General features: G+C 30.4%; 1 protein-coding gene across 5 annotated transcripts in view; it reads right to left on the bottom strand.

The window, feature by feature from the left end:
- The window catches only part of LOC119605342, a 105460-nt gene extending 85313 nt beyond the window's left edge, over positions 1-20147 (bottom strand). Inside the window, exons 1-2 of one of the 5 annotated variants that reach the window (XM_037958383.1) lie at positions 19887-20147; positions 7728-8038 (exon numbers count right to left, since the gene is read on the bottom strand). The gene's annotated coding sequence lies outside the window, so the exon portion shown is untranslated. The other 4 variants (XM_037958382.1, XM_037958381.1, XM_037958385.1 and 1 more) reach the window with 4 other exon arrangements.
- Positions 20148-22837: the final 2690 nt, after the last annotated feature.

Raw genomic sequence — 22837 nt, 5'->3', positions numbered from 1 at the left:
TTCTGGAATTTTATACCTTCTGGCATAGAAGTAAAATTTAAATGGCATTCGAACCTTATTAGAAAATTGCAAATATATGTTTGGCGCCCTAGAGAAATTCGGACGTTTAAGGGAGAAAAATCGTACTTATTTTTGGTACTTTTAGAATAAAATTTGTGTTCGCTAGGGAGGAAAAAAGTACCAAAATTTTACAAATTATCAGATTTGGTTGCACTAAATGATAAGCTTTTTAGAACTCGGACTCCAAGACCTACTTAGCACCAAATTCGAGTAAACAATTTGGTACTTTTTTTGCAATTATTTTCCAAACAATCCCACTGTTTCACTTTTGCCATGATGATTTTTGACTTACTTTCCGACACCAAACACTTAGTAGTTGTATCCGTGAAACTAAAAACGTGTACTTTGTACGTCGCAGTATTAATGTTTGTTTATTTATTTGTATATTTTTTTCATTTTTTTGTTCTTCTTCTTATTTGTGGAACTAAATTAAACACCAGTACGACGACCCACTAATTCGTTTACCTAAAAATAACAATAAAATATACCAGCAACAAATATAATTCTTTTTTCCAATATTTATTTGCACAAGTAAAACAAAAACAAAAAACAATTTTTATTAATTTTACAAAATTTGTTTAACTTTGCGCTTCGTTTCTTCTACTATGAAAATTTCAGTTTTTTTTTTTTTTTTTTTTGTTTAGTGTATTATTTATTTTATTATTTTTGTATTTGTTTTATGGCCAAAAAAATAAGCTTAAAACAAAATATCCAATAACAACAACAGCAACAAAAACATCGTTATAATCAAATAAACTTAAGAAAGAGAAAACGTAGACCCAAACAATTGTATAAAGAAAATTTGTTTGGAAAATTTACGTTTTTGTATTTTTTTTCTATACTTGTGTTTTTTTATGTAGCGATACAGGCTCATTTTCACGAAATTTATTCATTTGTCTTGATAACTACAATATTTACATCAACAAATTTAATTTGCCCGAAGAAACAAACATAAAAATCTGTTAAGATTTTTATTATATTTTTGTTAAAAGAAAAAATAAATAAATTCACGTCTTGCCTGCAATTTTCTTTTTGGGAAATTTTTTTATTTTTTATTGAATTAGATTTTGGAGTTACTAAAGCTTTCATTAAGAAAAGAACTGTTTATTGTTACTGAATAAGTTATTTGGAAAATCTAGTATTAAATAGTTCTTAAAAAACTAGTATTTTAGATTTTGTCGTTGTAAACCTGCAGCAGAGTAAAAAAATAAGTGTGACGTATGATTATTATGAAATTATTTTTAGATAATACTCATACGTCACCTATGCTTTTAGTGGGACCTTATTTTTGGTACTTTTTTCCACTACCTGCGATTATAGAAGTAAAGTTTATATCACATTCGTTCCTTATTGAATAATTACGAATATAAGTTTGGTACTTTTGGAAAATTGGAACGTTTAATGGGTAAAAAAACTTACTTATTTTTGGTACTTATTTTATAAAATATTATTTTCTATTTATTGGTTTATACATATGCATATTTATTAATAGGCCGACACTAGGATTTTGCAATTTTTTTTGCATATCTAGGTAGAGAAAAAGTACCAAAAAGGGCGTAAAAATAGGAATTTTTTAATTTATTCAAATTCATTGAGACATTTTTGATTAAATTTTACAAATTGACAGATTTAGTTACACTAACTCAGATTCTAAGTTCCCAAATTTGGATGAATAATTAAGTACTTTTTTAAACGTACGTTTTGTACAAATGAATAGTACTTTTCATAAAAGCAGAATTTTCAAGAATTTTAACATACTTGGTCGATGGAATGCGGATATTAGAGGGAAATTTTGGTACTTTTTTGCTATTTAACTGTTATATTGAACCTAGAAATATAAAATTAAATTCCTGAATATCTGTATTATTATCAATTGGTACCTTTTATACCCTACACCACTATAGTGGGAAGGGTATTATGGGTTTATGCTGATGTTTGTAACACCCAAAAATATTGATCCTACACCCACCTTAAAGTGTACAAATCCACACTTTCTGACTTGATTTAGCTATGTCCGTCCGTCTGTCTGTCTGTCTGTCCGTCTGTGTGTCTATGTAAACCTTGTGCGCACTCTACAGGTCACAATTTTCAATATAATTTGATGAAATTTGGCACATACTCTTCTTTTGAAGAGAATATTGAAAATGGGCCATTATTTCGTATCGGGCCATTATTTCGTATATACAACCATACCCTTGAATAGGGCTTTTGAGCTCATAAATATGTTAAATGGCCATGCTCGACTATAAATTCTTCCTTAGTTGTTCCTCAAATGGCATTTTCTGGATTTTCTATAATATCAAACCAAAGCATATGATTGAGACAAATTTTAAGAAATTTTTCATCATTTTACAGAATCTTTTTCGTTCCTCATTGGCAATGTGTGTTCAAATGATATTCTTTTATACGTTTTTAAACCAAATTTAACTTTGATAGGGGTTTCGAAGCACCCAAGGAAAGTTAGTTTGTAACAAATGTCGTAAAAGATTTAACTTTTAAAAATCAATATTTAGAAGGATTTAGTACATTTTTGGTACGTTTTGTACAGAAAATACTAAAACGTTTAAAAAATAGTGTTGATTTTTAATCCATTTGTAACACTTGGAAATATTAGCTACATACCTATGTCCGTCTGTCCATCTGTTGATAACACTATAAAGACCTAATGGATAAAGCTAGATGTCTATACATGTTTTCTAGCTCTAAAATTTGTCTGGTATTTAAAATCAGTAATAGCTGTCCACGGCTTCTCCTCTATATGTATATATAATAAAATTTCCATCAACTCTTGGAAGAATTATTTTTGTTTAATGCTTTTTATATAAAAACTGTTTACATTCTTTTTGGGTTTTCATGATTTTTTTTTTTTAGAAATTTTTACCAAAAAATAAATTCTTCTTTATTACAAACAGAAATACGCAAAAAAGCAACAAAAAAATGTTAAACTTTAACAACAGCAGCAAAAAATATACATCCATATTTATAAATAAATGTTGAAAAACAAAACCTAAGCTGTTTTTCGCAGTTCAGTGGCTAACAGTAAAAAAGGGAAACCCCATTATAAAGTTGTGTATGTGTACGGGGTAAAGTACTTCCGTTTGGTATAAATTCAATTCATTGTTGTCCGTCTGTCTGTCCGTCCATCCATCCGTCTGTCTGTCAGTTGTGTTTTTTGGTTGAATGCCATATTTTTATGAATTTGTTATTTAATTTTTTTTTTAAAACACACATTTAGTTATTTCCCTTGAAATAAATTCATATAATAAAATTATTTTTCTTTTTTTATTGTCTGTTTACATCCTTTTTTCGCAAAAAAAAGAATAATAAAACTGTAAATATTTTCTAAAAAATAGTGGAAAATTTGGTTTAAAATAAAACTTGTTTGTTCATAAAACAATAAAATAAATATTTTATAGTTTTAATTAGTTCTAGAGAAAATGTTATATAAACCAAACTTTATATAAAAAATATATATACAAATGAAACTCAATAATATCACTTACAAATGTGTTAATGAAAATTTTCCTTGCAATATGTTTTTTGAGTAAAATTAATTGCAATGAATTTGAAAATAATTAACTGTCAAACTATGTCATGTTAATGTGTACCACTTGTTAGTTTTAACAAACCAATAATAAACCATTTTGATATGACCAACATATTTACCTGTAAATGTTCTTTTATATATGTAGTTCATGTTTATGCATGTTTGTATGTATGTGTGTGCAAAACCATCAAATCGTCAGTTGTGTAAATTTCGTTTGAAAGTTTAATGTTTGTGGTTTTGTACCATTTTAATTGAGACGTATGTTTATTATGAAATTATTTTTACACATTACTCATACGTCAGCAATTATTTTTGAAACATTTAGTGGTGTTTAACAGTTAATGTTTAAAACACTGACATTGTGTAAGAGTGGTAAGAGGGGTAGGGTCAATCACCAATAGCAAAAAAACATTTAAACCCTATCGTTTTTTCAACAGACGGAAGGACGAACATGGCTAGATTGTTGTTAATCAAATAAATACTCTTATAATTAGAACCATGACTCTTATACGTATAAAGCACGATAGGACTTGAACGGGGGAGGCTAAGAGGACTGTATTTCTCCACAAATATTCTACATCGTAATAAGATTTTGATTACAAAAGATGCATTTGTATGAACATTTCTCATTAACTCATTAACATAACCAGGATGCTTCGATCGAAGTTGAAGTTTAAACCGAAATTTTTAGAAAATTGAGTCCACACATCTATAGTTAATCGATTAATTATAGAAATGTAATAAATACCATTCGATATGTTTTATTTGGCGGGCAATGGATTACATCCATCAAAGGGGGCAGATTACATCCGCCAATATGTGCTTCCTTTTTTGCAGATCAACATCCATGCAACTAAATGAGCGACATAGAGGATAAATTAAGCCAGAGAGGAATTCAGCCAGAGAAGAATTCATCCAAAGAGAGGAATTCAGCCAAAGAGATGAAATCAGCCAGAGAGAACGAATTCAGCAAGAGAAAACAAGAAGATATCCAGCCAAAGAGAGAGAGGACAGTCAAATAAGGAGACTAAGCTATACCACAGATCACAGCCGTTACCGGTTCAAACCTATGAGAGGAGCATCACTACAAAAATACTGAAGTTATTGTTACAGAGGACTATAAAAATGGGTGCAATCGAACAATCAGTCTCTTTTGCGACGTATCGAGTGAACAGCTAAGACATGTTTTTTGGTAAGAAAAAAATACTGCGTGTAGTGCTAGAGTAGAAAGAAAATAAAGGCAAAGGTTAGGACTCTGGTTTACAATCAGTGGACAAACAAACCCTTTAACGGATTTACATTTGTTGAAGAAAGATTAGTTTAGAAGTGATAGACATTTTTCCCTGGAAGTTTACACTGGGGGAAAAAATAGAGTAGGAAAAATACTCTACAATGACATTCCAGAAGAAAAATCATAGCCAAGCACTGGATCAGGGCAAAAGCAATAGGAAATCTTCCTTTACACTCGGAAGAATTAGGAACAAGAGAAAATTTATATAATTTACATTCTAGATATTCCCAAAGATAGGATTGGAGGGACACCGAAACCCGCCACACGTTCACAAACCGGACAGCGAGACATTGAATAACAAAAATGTACCTATACACAGGTCTCAATTTTTAAGATAATTGGATGAAATTTGACACACACGCTTATTTAGCCCAAGGACGAAAATGGTTAAAATCGGCACATTATTTCACCTAGCCCCCATACAACAGAACACCCCGAAAAGGTCCTTTGAGCTCTTAATTATGTTAAATATACCAATATCTCGATAAAAAGTTTTATACCAGTCTTGATAACCTTGCCAAATTTCATAAAGATCGGGCCTGATTTGACCCTAGCTCCTATACAAAGTCCTCTTCAGAAATTTGACTTGAATGTCCAATATTCACTTATAAACACTAATAGCGATGAAATTCAGCACAAATAAATATTATATAAATATAAATCTATTTACAAAATTTTATCGGAATCGGTCCATATGGGCCTCTAGCCCCATATAAACCCTCTTTTAGGAAATAAGTTTTTCGTGCATAAAATGCTTAAATGTATTGGAAACAAAGTTATATTGAAGATATATTCACCCCGACTATACTATCAAACTTATTTTTTGTTTTAGTTCAATATAAGAGGTACCATTTGATAGAAGAATAATTTCTAGAATATTATCTTTGGAATATACTAATTCAATCAGAACGATGTGTATTTAATTTGATGTTTCTAGGTTCTATATAACAGAAAATTTTGAAAAGTATCAGTTAAAAAACAAAAAGTACCAAAAAGTTTCCTCAGACCTGTGCTCATTCAGTCTGTACCAAGTATGTTAAAATTAAAATTCTTGTAAAATCAGCTTTTGTTCAAAAAGTGTATTTCAAGAAAGCTTCTATACCATTTACAAAAAGTACGTTTAAACAAGTACCAAATTATTCAATCCAATTGGTTGAATAAAAAATAAATAAATTCCCAGCTTGCCTGAAATTTTTTGGGAAAGTTTCTGAAAAAAGAACTATTTATTGTTACTGGAAAAGTTATTTAAGAAATCTTATAGTTATTAAATAGTACATTTTGTGGTTTTGACGTAATAAATCTGTAACAGAATATTTAAAATAACTGTGGCGTATGATTATTATGAAATTATTTTCGCATAATACTCATACGTCACCAATGCTTTTAGTGGGACTTAAATTGTCAGTCAGAAATTTATGGTTTAAAATGACAGACAATTGTTTTAAAACGACAATGATAATTGTTTTAGTTTTCTAAAGTCGTAGAGTAAGTAGTTCCCGGTTGAATGTTAATCCTGTAGGAGGAAAGATGGAAAAAACAAAAAAGTTTGACTAGAAAGTTTGGGAAAATAGGACTAATGGAAACAATAATACTTTGTTTTCTACAATAACTTTAAATCATTGTTCTTAAAGAGAAAAATTTTGTTTACTTATAGGTCCATTTAGTCCTTTTTGAGTACGTATTTCTCAAGGAACTAAACATTAATTGTTCAATAAGGATCGAATGTGATATAAATTCTAAATATGTTCATAGGTTTAAAAGTTACATGAAATTCAAAAAGTTTTTGTTTTACCTATTTTATTTTAGGAGATATAAGGTTACTGAATCCGAAAAATCCCTCCTTAGTAGATTTACTTGACCAAAAATACATCCACTATCAATGATGATCAAGTACTTTTTGAGCCACCCTAATAAACATCAATTAATTTAAATCTACTTAAGACTTTAGCAACTTTAACAATATTTGCCACAGATTTATATTGCTTCTAACCACATGCAAGTAAAAGTTTGATTAATCATTATAACATCTGTCATAAACCAAACAAAATTCGGTAGTTAAACTTTTAAACCCACTAACTTTATAATGCCTATTGTCTAAATTTTCTTATTAGACACATGCAAACTGTTTAAATATGTTAGTGTTTAGTTTAAAATTATGATGATGCCTAAAATTTATAATAAAATTAATGTCAAATGATTCAGCATAATCATGTAATAAAACTTCTTCTGCCAAGTTTTAAAACAAATTTTCTCAAATTGACACATAAGTGCATTCATTATAAATCTTAATATAATTCTTTTGTTAACTAATATTGATTGTCCTTTAAGGAAATGATGATTTGGTATAAAAATAAATATTTCACAAATGATAGCTATGTTCATTTTGTCATTACGTTTGTAGCACTTGGAAATATTGCCGCAGATCCATAAAAGTATATAAATTGGATGTTTATTAGAGTCTCGATAATCAAGCCAGTCTGTCCGTCGGTCACTCAATCAGTCCATCCACCTGTCCGTCCTTCCACATATCCGCCTAGTTACTAAAATCACGACAGATCCCCAAATGGAGTAACTAGAAGGTTGAAATTTTTCTTAAATATTCATTATTTTATTTGACATCTTCTAGGCTGAACCTACAATCATGATAATTCAACAGTAGATATATATTTGGTCATGTAGACCTACTAAGGAGGGATTTTTAGGTGGTCAAAATGGGGAAAATTGGGTAAATTCCTGCAATCATAGTTTTAGATAATCAAATTAAAATTTTACTAAAAATATCAACATAAACTCAAATTTAATTTATTTACAATTTAATTTAATACTTACGTGATGGTAAAAATAAAATCGAAACCAAACAAGTGTGTGCATAGAATAAGTAGAAAAGTTTGTTGAATTATAGAACAAATTTTTGGTTAAGTTTTATATTTTGACTGTTAGTTAAAGATGATAATTTTTTTCTTATTTAGATTCTCTTTGTTTACAGCTGCAGCTTTATTTATTAGAGAATTTCTGATTAGTAGTGCACTTTTAATTTTTCAACAGCGTTTCAGCAGTGCTGACTTTGCTTGCTGCTGTTGCTGGAGATATTGGTGTTGCTTTTACGTTTTTCTTTTACTTTTTCAAACTATAATTTAAAACTTTTTTTTAAGCATTTAGTTTTTGTTTGAAAATAATACACAAACACACACTAACACATTCACCTACTCAAACACACAAACAACTTATCTTATTAGTAAATGTAGAAATTGTACAAAAGAACTGCCAGTTACAGAAAAATAATAGAGAAGAAAAAAAACACATAACTTTTTCTTAAAATTTTTGCCTGCATTCTGAAGATAAACAAAATCACAGAATATAAAAAATGTATATATACACACAAGCATACTCATTGCTAACACACTCTTGGATAGAAAACCAAAGTCACTCGTAGAGAGTTTTATTTTAACGAAAATGCGTTATCAGCATTTAAACCGAATAAACCGAAAATGAACGTAAAGTGTAAGAACAAAAAACACAAACGCACACATACATACACATAACGCACAGTGGGTTGAAGAGCTTCTAAAAGTCAAAGTAGAAGTTTTGGTTAAAATAAGTAAGTGTTCGTTCCTATAGGCAATAAAATATAATATAAAAAGTCTTTAAGGGCAAACTTTTGAAATAGAGGTAATGATGCTCACCATCAAGGATCTACTGCAAGTTACCGCTTGTTGCAGACGTGGAAAATCGACATTATTAAATAGTACTAACTCATAACAAAAATAATACTTTTAGACTAGACTATAGACTAGACATAGAATAGACTATAACTAGACCTTAACTAGAACCTATAGACTAGACATAGACTAGACATAGACGACTATAGACTAGACCTATAGACTAGCTATAGCTAGACTCATAGACTCAGACTATAGCCTAGACTATAGACTAGACTATAGACTAGACTATAGACTAGACTATAGACCTAACTATAGACTATACTTATAGACTAGACTATAGACTAGACTATAGACTAGACTATAGACCGACTATGATAGAATATAGAACTAGACTATAGACTAGCTTAGACTAGACTATAGACTAACTATAACTAGACTATGACTAGACTAGAGACAGACTATAGACTAGACTATAGACTAGACTATAGACTAGACTATAGACTAGACGATAACTAGACTATCTGATAGACTATATAGACTATAGACTAGACTATAGACTAGACTATAGGACTAGACTATAGACTTAGACTTATAGACTAGACTTATAGACTAGACTATAGACTAGGACTATAGACTAGACTATAGACCTAGACTATAGACAGACTATAGACTAGACAATGACTAGACTATAGACTATAGACCTAGACTATAGACTAGACTATAGGACTAGTAAGGGACTAGACTATAGACTAGGACTATAGACTAGACTATAGACTAGACTATAGACTAGACCTATAGACTAGACGTATTAGACTAGACCTATAGACTAGACTATAGACTAGACTATAGACTAGACTATAGACTAGGACTATAGACTAGACTATAGACTAGACTATAGACTAGACTATAGACTAGACTATAGACTAGACTATAGACTAGACTATAGACTAGACTATAGACTAGACTATAGACTAGACTATAGACTAGACTATAGACTAGACTATAGACTAGACTATAGACAGACTATATACTAGACTATTAGACTAGACTATAGACTAGACTATAGACTAGACTATAACTAGACTAGACTATAGACTAGACTATAGACTAGACTATAGACTAGACTATAGACTAGACTATAGACTAGACTATAGACTAGACTATAGACTAGACTATAGACTAGACTATAGACTAGACTATAGACTAGACTATAGACTAGACTATAGACTAGACTATAGACTAGACTATAGACTAGACTATAGACTAGACTATAGACTAGACTATAGACTAGACTATAGACTAGACTATAGACTAGACTATAGACTAGACTATAGACTAGACTATAGACTAGACTATAGACTAGACTATAGACTAGACTATAGACTAGACTATAGACTAGACTATAGACTAGACTATAGACTAGACTATAGACTAGACTATAGACTAGACTATAGACTAGACTATAGACTAGACTATAGACTAGACTATAGACTAGACTATAGACTAGACTATAGACTAGACTATAGACTAGACTATAGACTAGACTATAGACTAGACTATAGACTAGACTATAGACTAGACTATAGACTAGACTATAGACTAGACTATAGACTAGACTATAGACCTAGACTATAGACTAGACTATAGACTAGACTATAGACTAGACTATAGACTAGACTATAGACTAGACTATAGACTAGACTATAGACTAGACTACTAGACTACTAGACTACTAGGACTAGACTATAGACTAGAGACCGTAGACCGAGTGAAAATTAAATGAGTAACCGAAATATAAGTATATATTTCATTTACAAAATATTTTCTATTTGTTAAAGCATCTACAAATATTATAATTACTGTAGTATGGCATAATGATGTCCAATTTAACTTAACTGATTAGCTTAGGCTTTACTATAAAAAGTTAAACTTATCTGAGCTACAACTACTCAGAATTCTATAAAAATATTAAAAAAAAAATAGGAATGATATAAAAAACAATTTCTGCACCAAAAAAAACCTAAAGTATTGTTAAAAAACTCACCAACTGACTCTCTCACACACACAAACAAATAAAGAAATAAATAAATATTGTTACTTTCTGTTTAATATTTTTTAAAGTTTATTTCATATTTATTTTAGAATTTTTTTTTAATTTAATTCATTTATTATTTATTTAGTTTTATTTTAATCATTTCTTTTTAATCTATATGACCAAAACGACCTACACGTATAATTAATATTAATGTTAAACGACCATTGTGCAAATATAAAGAATTTTTGGAAATCATATTTTCATTTTTAGCAACAGCACACTTTTTTCAATATAAAACAATTTCTTAGAATTTGCATTTTTTTATTTTAAATATTTAAAGAAATTAAAAATTTTTTTGCCGATATTTTATTTTTATTATTTTCTTTTTATGGCTGTTTATATTTTTGCAATTTTATTTCTTTTTAATATTTTTTGGTCTATTTTCCAAAACTTTTTTTGTTTGTTTCACATATTATTTTTTTTTTGAATATTTTTATTCCTCCGTTAGTGTTTCTTGTCTAGCGGTATTTCAATTTAAATGTTTGTGGACGGACGCAGGCAAAGCACTGCGCGTTGTTTTCATGGACAAACGTATGGTAACAATTCGTTTTTTTCACATTTTCCACATTTTCTTTTTCTTCTTTTACTCTTCTATAATTTTATTCTCCTGCTCTAATGTCTATGATTTGCTAGAAACTATTTCACTTTTCCCTTATAGACACAACTTTGAATAGTGTGTAACAGGAACAGGAGAATAATCAAAAAGAGAGCATTGTAAATATATTTCCCAGTATTTTTATTCATATTTTTTCTGTTTTACGTTTATGATACCTTATAATACCTAAACAATGTGGTGGTTTTGCATTTTTCTTTTTTGTTGTTTGTTTCTCCCAACAATGAAGAAAAAAATTCCCACAACAACATTTTTTCTCAACACAAAAAAATTCTTAAAAATCTGAACAATCTCCTGTACAATCTAACAATTCTTCAATATTTCATTATTTCTTCGCCGAATACTATTTTTTCTTCATTTTACTTCTACTGCAGGTTTATTTTGTTTTTTTTTTATGCCTTGGTCTTAGTTTTCTTGGTTTATTGCATTTGTCAGTAATTTTGAAAAGCAAATGAATAAGTTTATTTTTTTCAATGTCTTAAAGGAAAAAGTAAATTCGTGTTCTTTTGATTATCGGTGGGGGTTTTATTACGAAACTTTAACAAGTTTAAAATATCATTGCAATAGTTGAAATATGTTGGTGAAAACTTTTCTTATAACAAATTTTTGGATTATTTATAGATTAGTAAATAATATAGTCTAGTCTAGTCTATAGTCTAGTCTATAGTCTAGTCTATAGTCTAGTCTATAGTCTAGTCTATAGTCTAGTCTATAGTCTAGTCTATAGTCTAGTCTATAGTCTAGTCTATAGTCTAGTCTATAGTCTAGTCTATAGTCTAGTCTATAGTCTAGTCTATAGTCTAGTCTATAGTCTAGTCTATAGTCTAGTCTATAGTCTAGTCTATAGTCTAGTCTATAGTCTAGTCTATAGTCTAGTCTATAGTCTAGTCTATAGTCTAGTCTATAGTCTAGTCTATAGTCTAGTCTATAGTCTAGTCTATAGTCTAGTCTATAGTCTAGTCTATAGTCTAGTCTATAGTCTAGTCTATAGTCTAGTCTATAGTCTAGTCTATAGTCTAGTCTATAGTCTAGTCTATAGTTAGTCTATAGTCTAGTCTATAGTCTAGTCTATAGTCTAGTCTATTAGTTCTAGTCTATAGTCTAGTCTATAGTCTAGTCTATAGTCTAGTCTATAGTCTAGTCTATAGTCTAGTCTATAGTCTAGTCTATAGTCTAGTCTATAGTCTAGTCTATAGTCTAGTCTATAGTCTAGTCTATAGTCTAGTCTATAGTCTAGTCTATAGTCTAGTCTATAGTCTAGTCTATAGTCTAGTCTATAGTCTAGTCTATAGTCTAGTCTATAGTCTAGTCTATAGTCTAGTCTATAGTCTAGTCTAGTCTAGTCTATAGTCTAGTCTTAGTCTAGTCTATAGTCTAGTCTATAGTCTAGTCTATAGTCTAGTCTATAGTCTAGTCTATAGTCTAGTCTATAGTCTAGTCTATAGTCTAGTCTATAGTCTAGTCTATAGTCTAGTCTATAGTCTAGTCTATAGTCTAGTCTATAGTCTAGTCTATAGTCTAGTCTATAGTCTAGTCTATAGTCTAGTCTATAGTCTAGTCTATAGTCTAGTCTATAGTCTAGTCTATAGTCTAGTCTATAGTCTAGTCTATAGTCTAGTCTATAGTCTAGTCTATAGTCTAGTCTATAGTCTAGTCTATAGTCTAGTCTATAGTCTAGTCTATAGTCTAGTCTATAGTCTAGTCTATAGTCTAGTCTATAGTCTAGTCTATAGTCTAGTCTATAGTCTAGTCTGTAGTCTAGTCTATAGTCTAGTCTATAGTCTAGTCTATAGTCTAGTCTATAGTCTAGTCTATAGTCTAGTCTATAGTCTAGTCTATAGTCTAGTCTATAGTCTAGTCTATAGTCTAGTCTATAGTCTAGTCTATAGTCTAGTCTATAGTCTAGTCTATAGTCTAGTCTATAGTCTAGTCTATAGTCTAGTCTAGTCTATAGTCTAGTCTATAGTCCTAGTCTATAGTCTAGTCTATAGTCTAGTCTATAGTCTAGTCTATAGTCTAGTCTATAGTCTAGTCCTATAGTCTAGTCTATAGTCTAGTCTAGTTAGTCTATAGTCTAGTCTATAGTCTAGTCTATAGTCTTAGCTTCTAGTTTAGTCTAGTCTATAGTCTAGTCTATAGTCTAGTCTATAGTCTAGTCTATAGTCTAGTCTATAGTCTAGGTCTATAGTCTAGTCTATAGTCTAGTCTATAGTCTAGTCTATAGTCTAGTCTATAGTCTAGTCTATAGTCTAGTCTATAGTCTAGTCTATAGTCTAGTCTATAGTCTAGTCTATAGTCTAGTCTATAGTCTAGTCTATAGTCTAGTCTATAGTCTAGTCTATAGTCTAGTCTATAGTCAGTCTATAGTCTAGGCTATAGTCTAGTCTATAGGTCTAGGTCTAGTAGTCTAGTCTATAGTCTAGTCTATAGTCTAGTCTATAGTCTAGTCTATAGTCCTAGTCTATAGTCTAGTCTATAGTCTAGTCTATAGTCTAGTCTATAGTCTAGTCTATAGTCTAGTCTATAGTCTAGTCTATAGTCTAGTCTATAGTCTAGTCTATAGTCTAGTCTATAGTCTAGTCTATAGTCTAGTCTATAGTCTAGTCTATAGTCTAGTCTATAGTCTAGTCTATAGTCTAGTCTATAGTCTAGTCTATAGTCTAGTCTATAGTCTAGTCTATAGTCTAGTCTATAGTCTAGTCTATAGTCTAGTCTATAGTCTAGTCTATAGTCTAGTCTATAGTCTAGTCTATAGTCTAGTCTATAGTCTAGTCTATAGTCTAGTCTATAGTCTAGTCTATAGTCTAGTCTATAGTCTAGTCTATAGTCTAGTCTATAGTCTAGTCTATAGTCTAGTCTATAGTCTAGTCTATAGTCTAGTCTATAGTCTAGTCTATAGTCTAGTCTATAGTCTAGTCTATAGTCTAGTCTGTAGTCTAGTCTATAGTCTAGTCTATAGTCTAGTCTATAGTCTAGTCTGTAGTCTAGTCTATAGTCTAGTCTATAGTCTAGTCTATAGTCTAGTCTATAGTCTAGTCTATAGTCTAGTCTATAGTCTAGTCTATAGTCTAGTCTATAGTCTAGTCTATAGTCTAGTCTGTAGTCTAGTCTATAGTCTAGTCTATAGTCTAGTCTATAGTCTAGTCTATAGTCTAGTCTGTAGTCTAGTCTATAGTCTAGTCTATAGTCTAGTCTATAGTCTAGTCTATAGTCTAGTCTATAGTCTAGTCTATAGTCTAGTCTATAGTCTAGTCTATAGTCTAGTCTATAGTCTAGTCTATAGTCTAGTCTATAGTCTAGTCTATAGTCTAGTCTATAGTTTAGTCAATAGTCTAGTTTAATACTCTAGCCTATACTCTAGTCTATAGTCTAGTCAATAGTCTAGTCTATGTTCTAGTCTATAGTCTTTTATATAGTCTCATCTACAGTTTATAGTCTGGTCTAGTATATAGATTAGCCTATAGTCTAGTCAATAGTCTAGTCTACAGTCTGTTTTCCTGGGCTTTTGTTCCAAAAATATTTTTCTAATGAACTGGTTTGTATTTTTAAATTCATGGTAGATTAATTTAATAAATGATTTAATTTACTTTTAGGCAAAGTGAGTTTGTATGCATTTCTTAGAATTTAACGACCATTTTCCAAATTTGATCTTGTCACGTAGTAAAGAGAATCACTTTAGTTAGTTTGTACAAGTTAGTATACATTTGTTAGTTAGATATTATTGTTCCAAAAGCTTTAGCTTTCCTTAAACTGAATTAAATTTTAAACACACACATACATACATACGTATGTATAAATTTTTGTGCAGCATTATCTTCATTTCTTACTATCATCTTGACAATTGTTGTATGGATATAAGAAGATTTGTTATATACAGTGTAACAGGTATTTTCTCATACAAAAATCTTTAGGAATACACCTTGCCCGTCTCAATTATTTTTCTATTGAAGATTTTTAAAGTTCATAATTGTTTAAAATTGCATTTCAACAAAAACCATATATTCAAATTTCATGTCACTCTATACCTACAAACGCATACATTTGTATTACTATATCTATATTTGTAAATAGGTATGTATTTGTATCTGCTTTTGATGTAATGCTTGCAACATTCAAATATTTAATACAATTGCAATTTTCAGTTAATGTTGCACACAGATATACTATGTATGTATAAAAAATACATAAATATTTACTAAATGCACACATATACATATATACATGCTTCCTCTTAATATTATATAGAAAATAAGTACAATTGTTATAAAGAAACGGACGCAAGAATATTGAAATACAAATAAATATATAATTCTAAGAATGTTACATGGTACATTTGATTATTCTTTTTACGTCTTTGTGTAAGAAAATATGTACAACCCAGCGGTCTTGTAGGTTGGTATCTTGTATCTTATTTAAAAACAATTTATTCGAAAGGTCTTGCTAAGTATCCCAAAGAAAGTTTGATCATTTAAGCGATAGTGCCCACCACAAACTGCCGGTATGTCTGTGTTGCTACGTATGTAAGTCTTTATAAAAAATGTCTATAATCTCCTTATTAGAAGCAATAACAACAAATACTCTTATAATCTAAAATCCGAAATGCAATTGTTGCAAAATCACGTACAAATAGTTCACATAAGATTGAAAAAATATTATTATTATTATTTTAATGTATTTTCTCTTAATGGACTGGACTCTACTATAATACTGGACGTATATACAATACATTCATATCACTTTATGACAGCCATTTTAAAACATTAAATATTATTAGATTTTATTTTGCTTTCTTTGTTAGTTTTTTAAAGAAAACATTGCAATATGTATAATAAAAAAAATTATTTACGGTCAATAAATTTTATTTTGAATTTGAAATAAAAAAGTATTTCTTTAATATTTTGAAATAAAACATAATGGTATAAAACCATTATATATTAGAACTAAATCTAGATTTATTAACCAACCAATCGGTTTTAACATACACTTTATCACAAACTTCTAAGGAACTGCGTAATGTGCTTTCAAAATAAGATAATTCAGCACCTTTTATGAAGCAGAATTACCTAGATTTCAGGCCGTTTATCCTGATTGATAAGAAAACATATATGTAGCATATATCAGAATATAGTCCTCATATAAAGCCCTCAGACAATATACAAAAGCGATCACCAATTGATTCTAGCATCATTAGAGGAAGGTCTTAAATTTCGTATTGATATTGACATTAATGTGTTTCACAATAACATTGATCACTTTATCAAATTTTATAGAGTTGAGGATCTCTTGAAAATATTGTTAAAAATTTAGAAGTCCGATTTCAAGAAATTTTATAAAGTTATTTTATTAAATATATTACAAACAAAGAACTTTTAACGTAAAAAAATCTTACAGATTTTAAATTTACTACTTTGGGCCCTATTTTTTAAGCAATACATTCAATCAATATGTTCAATACCCCTTTCCATATAAAATTTAAACTCAAAAGTCTTAACATAACAATAGTTTTTTCGCAAATTGTAAGTATCTATGAATCAGCTGATATCTAAAATGAAAACGAAATTTCTCCCCAAAAAAAAAAAAAAAAACAAATTCTTGTAAAACTATTTTATTGCTAGATGTCTCTAAACAATTCATTCACAGTTACACGCAAATACCTAGAAAACTATAAGTCCGTCCGTCAGTCTGCCGTCGAACAGCCAGCCAGCACAAGAACAAGAAAATGTCTAAAAATCTCAAACGACCTTGTCATGTACTCCACACAACCTCCTCACAACAACAGCACAACGAATATGGAAAAACAAAAGGGATAAACTAGCAAAATGAAATAAAACAAAAGAAAAAGAAATCAAGTACACAAAAATAATAAATAGCGAAAACAACAACAACAGCACGAAACGTAAGAAAATTTTATTACAATGAAAAGTTTGGAAAAAACTTTTTACCAGATAAAATGAACAAGTTTAATAGAATTTTCCCCAAAAACAAAAAAAAAAAACACATGAAACTGCTGTTTTTGTGCTGTTTATTTTTATTATGGTATAACAACTCAGCAATAATAAATAATAAATAACAACAAAACTGCGAAAAACAAGAAATATATAATAGAGAAAAAAGTTTAGTTTTGTGTAATGAGAAATCAAAATTTATAGAGAAAATTTACCCCAAATTTTGTAAATAGTGGAAAAAGACCAGAAAAATTGGGCAATGAAATAGGCAAAAAAACACCCTCCAAAATTAAAATATGGTGCCAAATGAATAGACAAATAACAACAACAAACAATATAACTGTAAGTGAAAATTTTTATACTCCCACTCTAATAAATACTCTTCTAATAAATACAAAACTCTCTTCTATGAGTGGAATTTTCAGTCTAACGGTATAAATAAAAAATGCAAGCACAATAGTTGCCAGAGGGGGGGAACCAGAGGAGGCTAACTAACTAACTAACTAACTAACTAACTACGAACGAACGAACGACGAAACGAAACGAACGAACGAACGAACGAAGAAACGAACGAACGACGAACAACGAACGAACGAACGAACGAACGAACGAACGAACGAACGAACGAACGAACGAACGAAACGAACGAACGAAACGAACGAACGAACGAACGAACGAACTAAACGAACGAACGAACGAACGAACGAACGAAAACGAACGAAAAAACAAACGAACGAACGAACGAACGAACGAACGAACGAACGAACGAACGAAACGAACGAACGAACGAACGAACGAACGAACGAACGAAACGAACGAAACGAACGAACGAACGAAAGAACAACGAACGAACGAACGAACGAACGAACGAACGAACGAACGAACGAACGAACGAACGAACGAACGAACGAACGAACGAACGAAGAACGAACGAACGAACGAACGAACGAACGAACAACGAACGAAACGAACGAACGAACGAACGAACGAACGAACGACACGAACGACGAACGAACGAAGAACGAAACGAACGAACGAACGAACGAACGAACGAAAACTACGAACGAACGAACGAACGAACGAACGAACGAACGAACGAACGAACTGAACGAAACGAACGAACGAACGAACGCACAACGAACGAACGAACGAACGAAGAACGAACGAACGAACGAACGAACGAACGAACGACGACGAACAACGAACGAACGAACGAACGAACGAACGAACGAACGAACGAACGAACGAACGAACGAACTAACGAACGAACGAACGAACGAACGAACTAACGAACGAACTAACGAACGAACGAACGAACGAACGAACGAACGAACTGAACGAACGAACGAACGAACGAACGAACGAACGAACGAACGAACGAAACGAACGAAGAACGAACTAACGAACGACGAACGAACTAACAACGAACGAACGAACGAACGAACTAACGAACGAACGAACGAAAGAACGAACGAACGAACGAACGAACGAACGAACGAACGAACGAACGAACGAACGAACGAACGAAACGAACGAACGACCGAACGAACAACGAACGAACGAACGAACGAACGAAACGAACGAACGAACGAAGAACGAACGAACGAACGAACGAACGAACGAACTAACGAACGAACGAACGAACGAACGAACGAACTAACGAACGAACGAACGAACTAACGAACGAAGAACTACACTAATAACGAACGAAACTAACGAACGAACGAACGATCGAACGAACGAACTAACTAACGAACTAACTAACGAACTAACGAACTAACTAACTAAACGAACTAACGAACTAACTAACGAACTAACTAACTAACTAACTAACTAACTAACTAACGAACTAACTAACTAACTAACTATAACTAACTAACTAACTAACTAACTAACTAACTAACTAACTAACTAACTAACTAGATGTCAAGTTCTGAAGACAGATTCGGATTCAGCGCGGCTCAATCAATAGAAAAATTTTTAAAACTCATCTCTATCCCTATCACTCTACACCCTACAAAGAGACAGTAAAGAGACGATTGCCTCCGCTCTCGCTTACAAAGGGGACACTAAAGTGACGACTGTCTTCATTCTCGATTACAAAGGGTACATTCGTGACGAATGACCCAAAACATACGAATTACGATCATCCAGGTGGTTAACTATTAGTGGAAATTACTGTCTTTTTCGTATGCATTGACTCTTTGTCGAACTGCTGGGATCTGGCAGCACTTCATGACTTTCATAGACTCACACAAATACACATTCACACATACACACACATGTCACACTCAAGGAATGAACGACGCATTGCGTTAAATGGCAACCAGGTTCCTCTTTTGACTTTTTGGAAAAATTAAATGTAGAAAAAAATATAGTTCAAATAAATTATGCGCACATAAGAAAATTTTCACACACTACATATTTTTCTTCTGCTAAATTTCTTTCTAATTATTAGAAATTGAACAAAAAAATCTAACAAAATATATAATTGTTTTTCTTATAGGTTTTTTTCTTTCTTTTTAGCACATAAAATTTTTTGTGTATACAGGAACAATTTTTTTTGTTTTTGTATAGGAAAATTTTAATTTTCAAGTTAAACACACTTCACTTTTTTTTCTTCACGTCATTTTTTTTTTTTCTTCTTTTAGCAAAATTTTATATAAAACCAACCTATTTTAGTAAAAATTTCCTTAAAACATTTTAATTATGAATAATTTTTAAAACATTAACTTTTTATTTGTAAGTAAAGGCTTTTTTCCAATTAAGTTTTATATAAATTTAATTTTTTATTTTTTCTATTTAAAATAAAGTATTTTTTCTTTTATTATTTTGTGCACAGGACGTTTTAACGGTACATTGCGTTTGGAAAAAAATAATATACACGCACGCACGACAAGGACGTCCGCCGTTAAGACGAAAGTCAAAGCCTTGTCTGAACAATAGTGGTAGATAAAATTGTTTGTCTGATTACAACACACTCGTACAATCGCTTTTGCACTGACTCTCCCAAAAGACAACAAAAAAGAGAAAAAACAGAACTCATCGTTTAATACGAATTGTTTGTTGGCAAGTTTGTGTGTGTGTTTGCCCCCCCCCGAAACGGCACATGTAATCGGTTTCTTTTCACTTTACCACTAAACAAAAACAACAACATTTAGCTCTGTATCCTACAATTTACTCCCCTTTTTACTCAAAATATTATATTTTGTCATGGTAACCTTAATTTTTCCCTGCCATTTTTTATTACTCTTATAAATATAACGGTAAATTTACTCATCTTATGACTTAAAATTGTACTCAATTTTAAGATATATCTTTAGGGCGGATGCCTAACATTTTATAAAGAGCCAGAGAGAGCAAAAGCTTTTTATGAGTTTCTTATCTCTAGGCTCCCCTTTGTTGTTTTCAATTTCTTTTCTATTCTCTTTCTGTTCTGTGAAGTGAGAATTCGCCACACTATTACTACAGCTGTCTGTGTGCTAGTCACCCACTTTTTCTTCGTGTTGTCTATTTTCTATTTTCCTTTTTGTTTTCCTTTAACTGTGCATGAATGAATTTTGTTGTTGTTTTTTTTTTTTTTTTTTTCCTTTTACTAATAGTGTTTCGCAAATTAATATTTGAATTTCTTGCTCATTTTTCTTCCTTTTTTTCGTTGTGTATGATGTTTTGTAGGATAGGATTTAGTAAGTGTTGTAGTTGTTATTGTTATTTCTTTAAGTATTTTGTTTTTCATTTCATTTGTTGTTAAGGATTTTTTGTGAAATGTAACAAACGGTTTCTTAGAAAAACTATGAAATGAATTTGTTTTTAAAATGAACTTAACGAAAGTTGTAAACAAGTAATTGACGAATCTTGATGCAAAAAAAACGCTGCTATGATATTTCTAAATACCTAGGTAATCAATGATAAACTGATTGTTATAAAAATAATTCCGAATTTAGAACTCATATCGGAGTTGGACCGATGCATATGCATGTATTATTCTATTGCTAATCCGTCAATTTATTACCCAAATGTAATATTGATGTTTCGTGGTTCTACATCCAATAGTTTCTAAGATCTTGAGAAGTTCTAGCTCTGATGGTTTCCCAGATGTAAAATTTTGTTAGTAGTTAGTAGTTAGTTAGTTAGTTAGTTAGTTAGTAGTTTAGTTAGTAGTTAGTTAGTTAGTTGTTAGTTAGTTAGTTAGTAGTAGTTAGTTAGTTATGTTAGTTAGTTAGTTAGTTAGTTAGTTAGTTAGTTAGTTAGTTAGTTAGTTAGTAGTTAGTTAGTAGTTAGTTAGTTAGTTAGTTAGTTAGTTAGTTAGTTAGAGTTAGTTAGTTAGTTAGTTAGTTAGTAGTTAGTTAGTTAGTTAGTTAGTTAGTTAGTTAGTTAGTTAGTTAGTTAGTTAGTTAGTAGTTAGTTAGTTAGTAGTTAGTTAGTTAGTTAGTTAGTTAGTTAGTTAGTTAGTTAGTTAGTTAGTTAGTTAGTTAGTTAGTTAGTTAGTAGTTAGTTAGTTAGTTAGTTAGTTAGTTAGTTAGTTAGTTAGTTAGTTAGTTAGTAGTTAGTTAGTTAGTTAGTTAGTTAGTTAGTTAGTTAGTTAGTAGTTAGTTAGTTAGTTAGTTAGTTAGTTAGTTAGTTAGTTAGTTAGTTAGTTAGTTAGTTAGTTAGTTAGTTAGTTAGTTAGTTAGTTAGTTAGTTAGTTAGTTAGTTAGTAGTTAGTTAGTTAGTTAGTTAGTTAGTTAGTTAGTTAGTTAGTTAGTTAGTTAGTAGTTAGTTAGTTAGTTAGTTAGTTAGTTAGTTAGTTAGTTAGTTAGTAGTTAGTTAGTTAGTTAGTTAGTTAGTTAGTTAGTTAGTTAGTTAGTTAGTTAGTTAGTTAGTTAGTTAGTAGTTAGTTAGTTAGTTAGTTAGTTAGTAGTTAGTTAGTTAGTAGTTAGTTAGTTAGTTAGTTAGTTAGTAGTAGTTAGTTAGTTAGTTAGTTAGTTAGTAGTTAGTTAGTTAGTTAGTTAGTTAGTTAGTTAGTTAGTTAGTTAGTTAGTTAGTTAGTTAGTTAGTTAGTTAGTTAGTTAGTTAGTTAGTTAGTTAGTTAGTTAGTAGTTAGTTAGTTAGTTAGTTAGTTAGTTAGTTAGTTAGTTAGTTAGTTAGTTAGTTAGTTAGTTAGTAGTTAGTTAGTTAGTTAGTTAGTAGTTAGTTAGTTAGTTAGTTAGTTAGTTAGTAGTTAGTTAGTTAGTTAGTTAGTTAGTTAGTTAGTTAGTTAGTTAGTTAGTTAGTTAGTTAGTAGTTAGTTAGTTAGTTAGTTAGTTAGTAGTTAGTTAGTTAGTTAGTTAGTTAGTTAGTTAGTTAGTTAGTTAGTTAGTTAGTTAGTTAGTTAGTTAGTTAGTTAGTTAGTTAGTTAGTTAGTTAGTTAGTTAGTTAGTTAGTTAGTTAGTTAGTTAGTTAGTTAGTTAGTTAGTTAGTTAGTTAGTTAGTAGTTAGTTAGTTAGTTAGTTAGTTAGTTAGTTAGTTAGTTAGTTAGTTAGTTAGTTAGTTAGTTAGTTAGTTAGTTAGTTAGTAGTTAGTTAGTTAGTTAGTTAGTTAGTTAGTTAGTTAGTTAGTTAGTTAGTTAGTTAGTTAGTTAGTTAGTTAGTTAGTTAGTTAGTAGT

The sequence above is a fragment of the Lucilia sericata genome, unplaced genomic scaffold, assembly GCF_015586225.1.
Source record: "Lucilia sericata isolate MDLA Ls3-8-SP2 unplaced genomic scaffold, ASM1558622v1 Contig000477F_arrow, whole genome shotgun sequence".
NCBI classification, from domain to species: domain Eukaryota; kingdom Metazoa; phylum Arthropoda; class Insecta; order Diptera; family Calliphoridae; genus Lucilia; species Lucilia sericata.
Note: the sequence above shows the minus strand (reverse complement) of the source record. Positions and strands in the feature narration are given on the sequence as shown.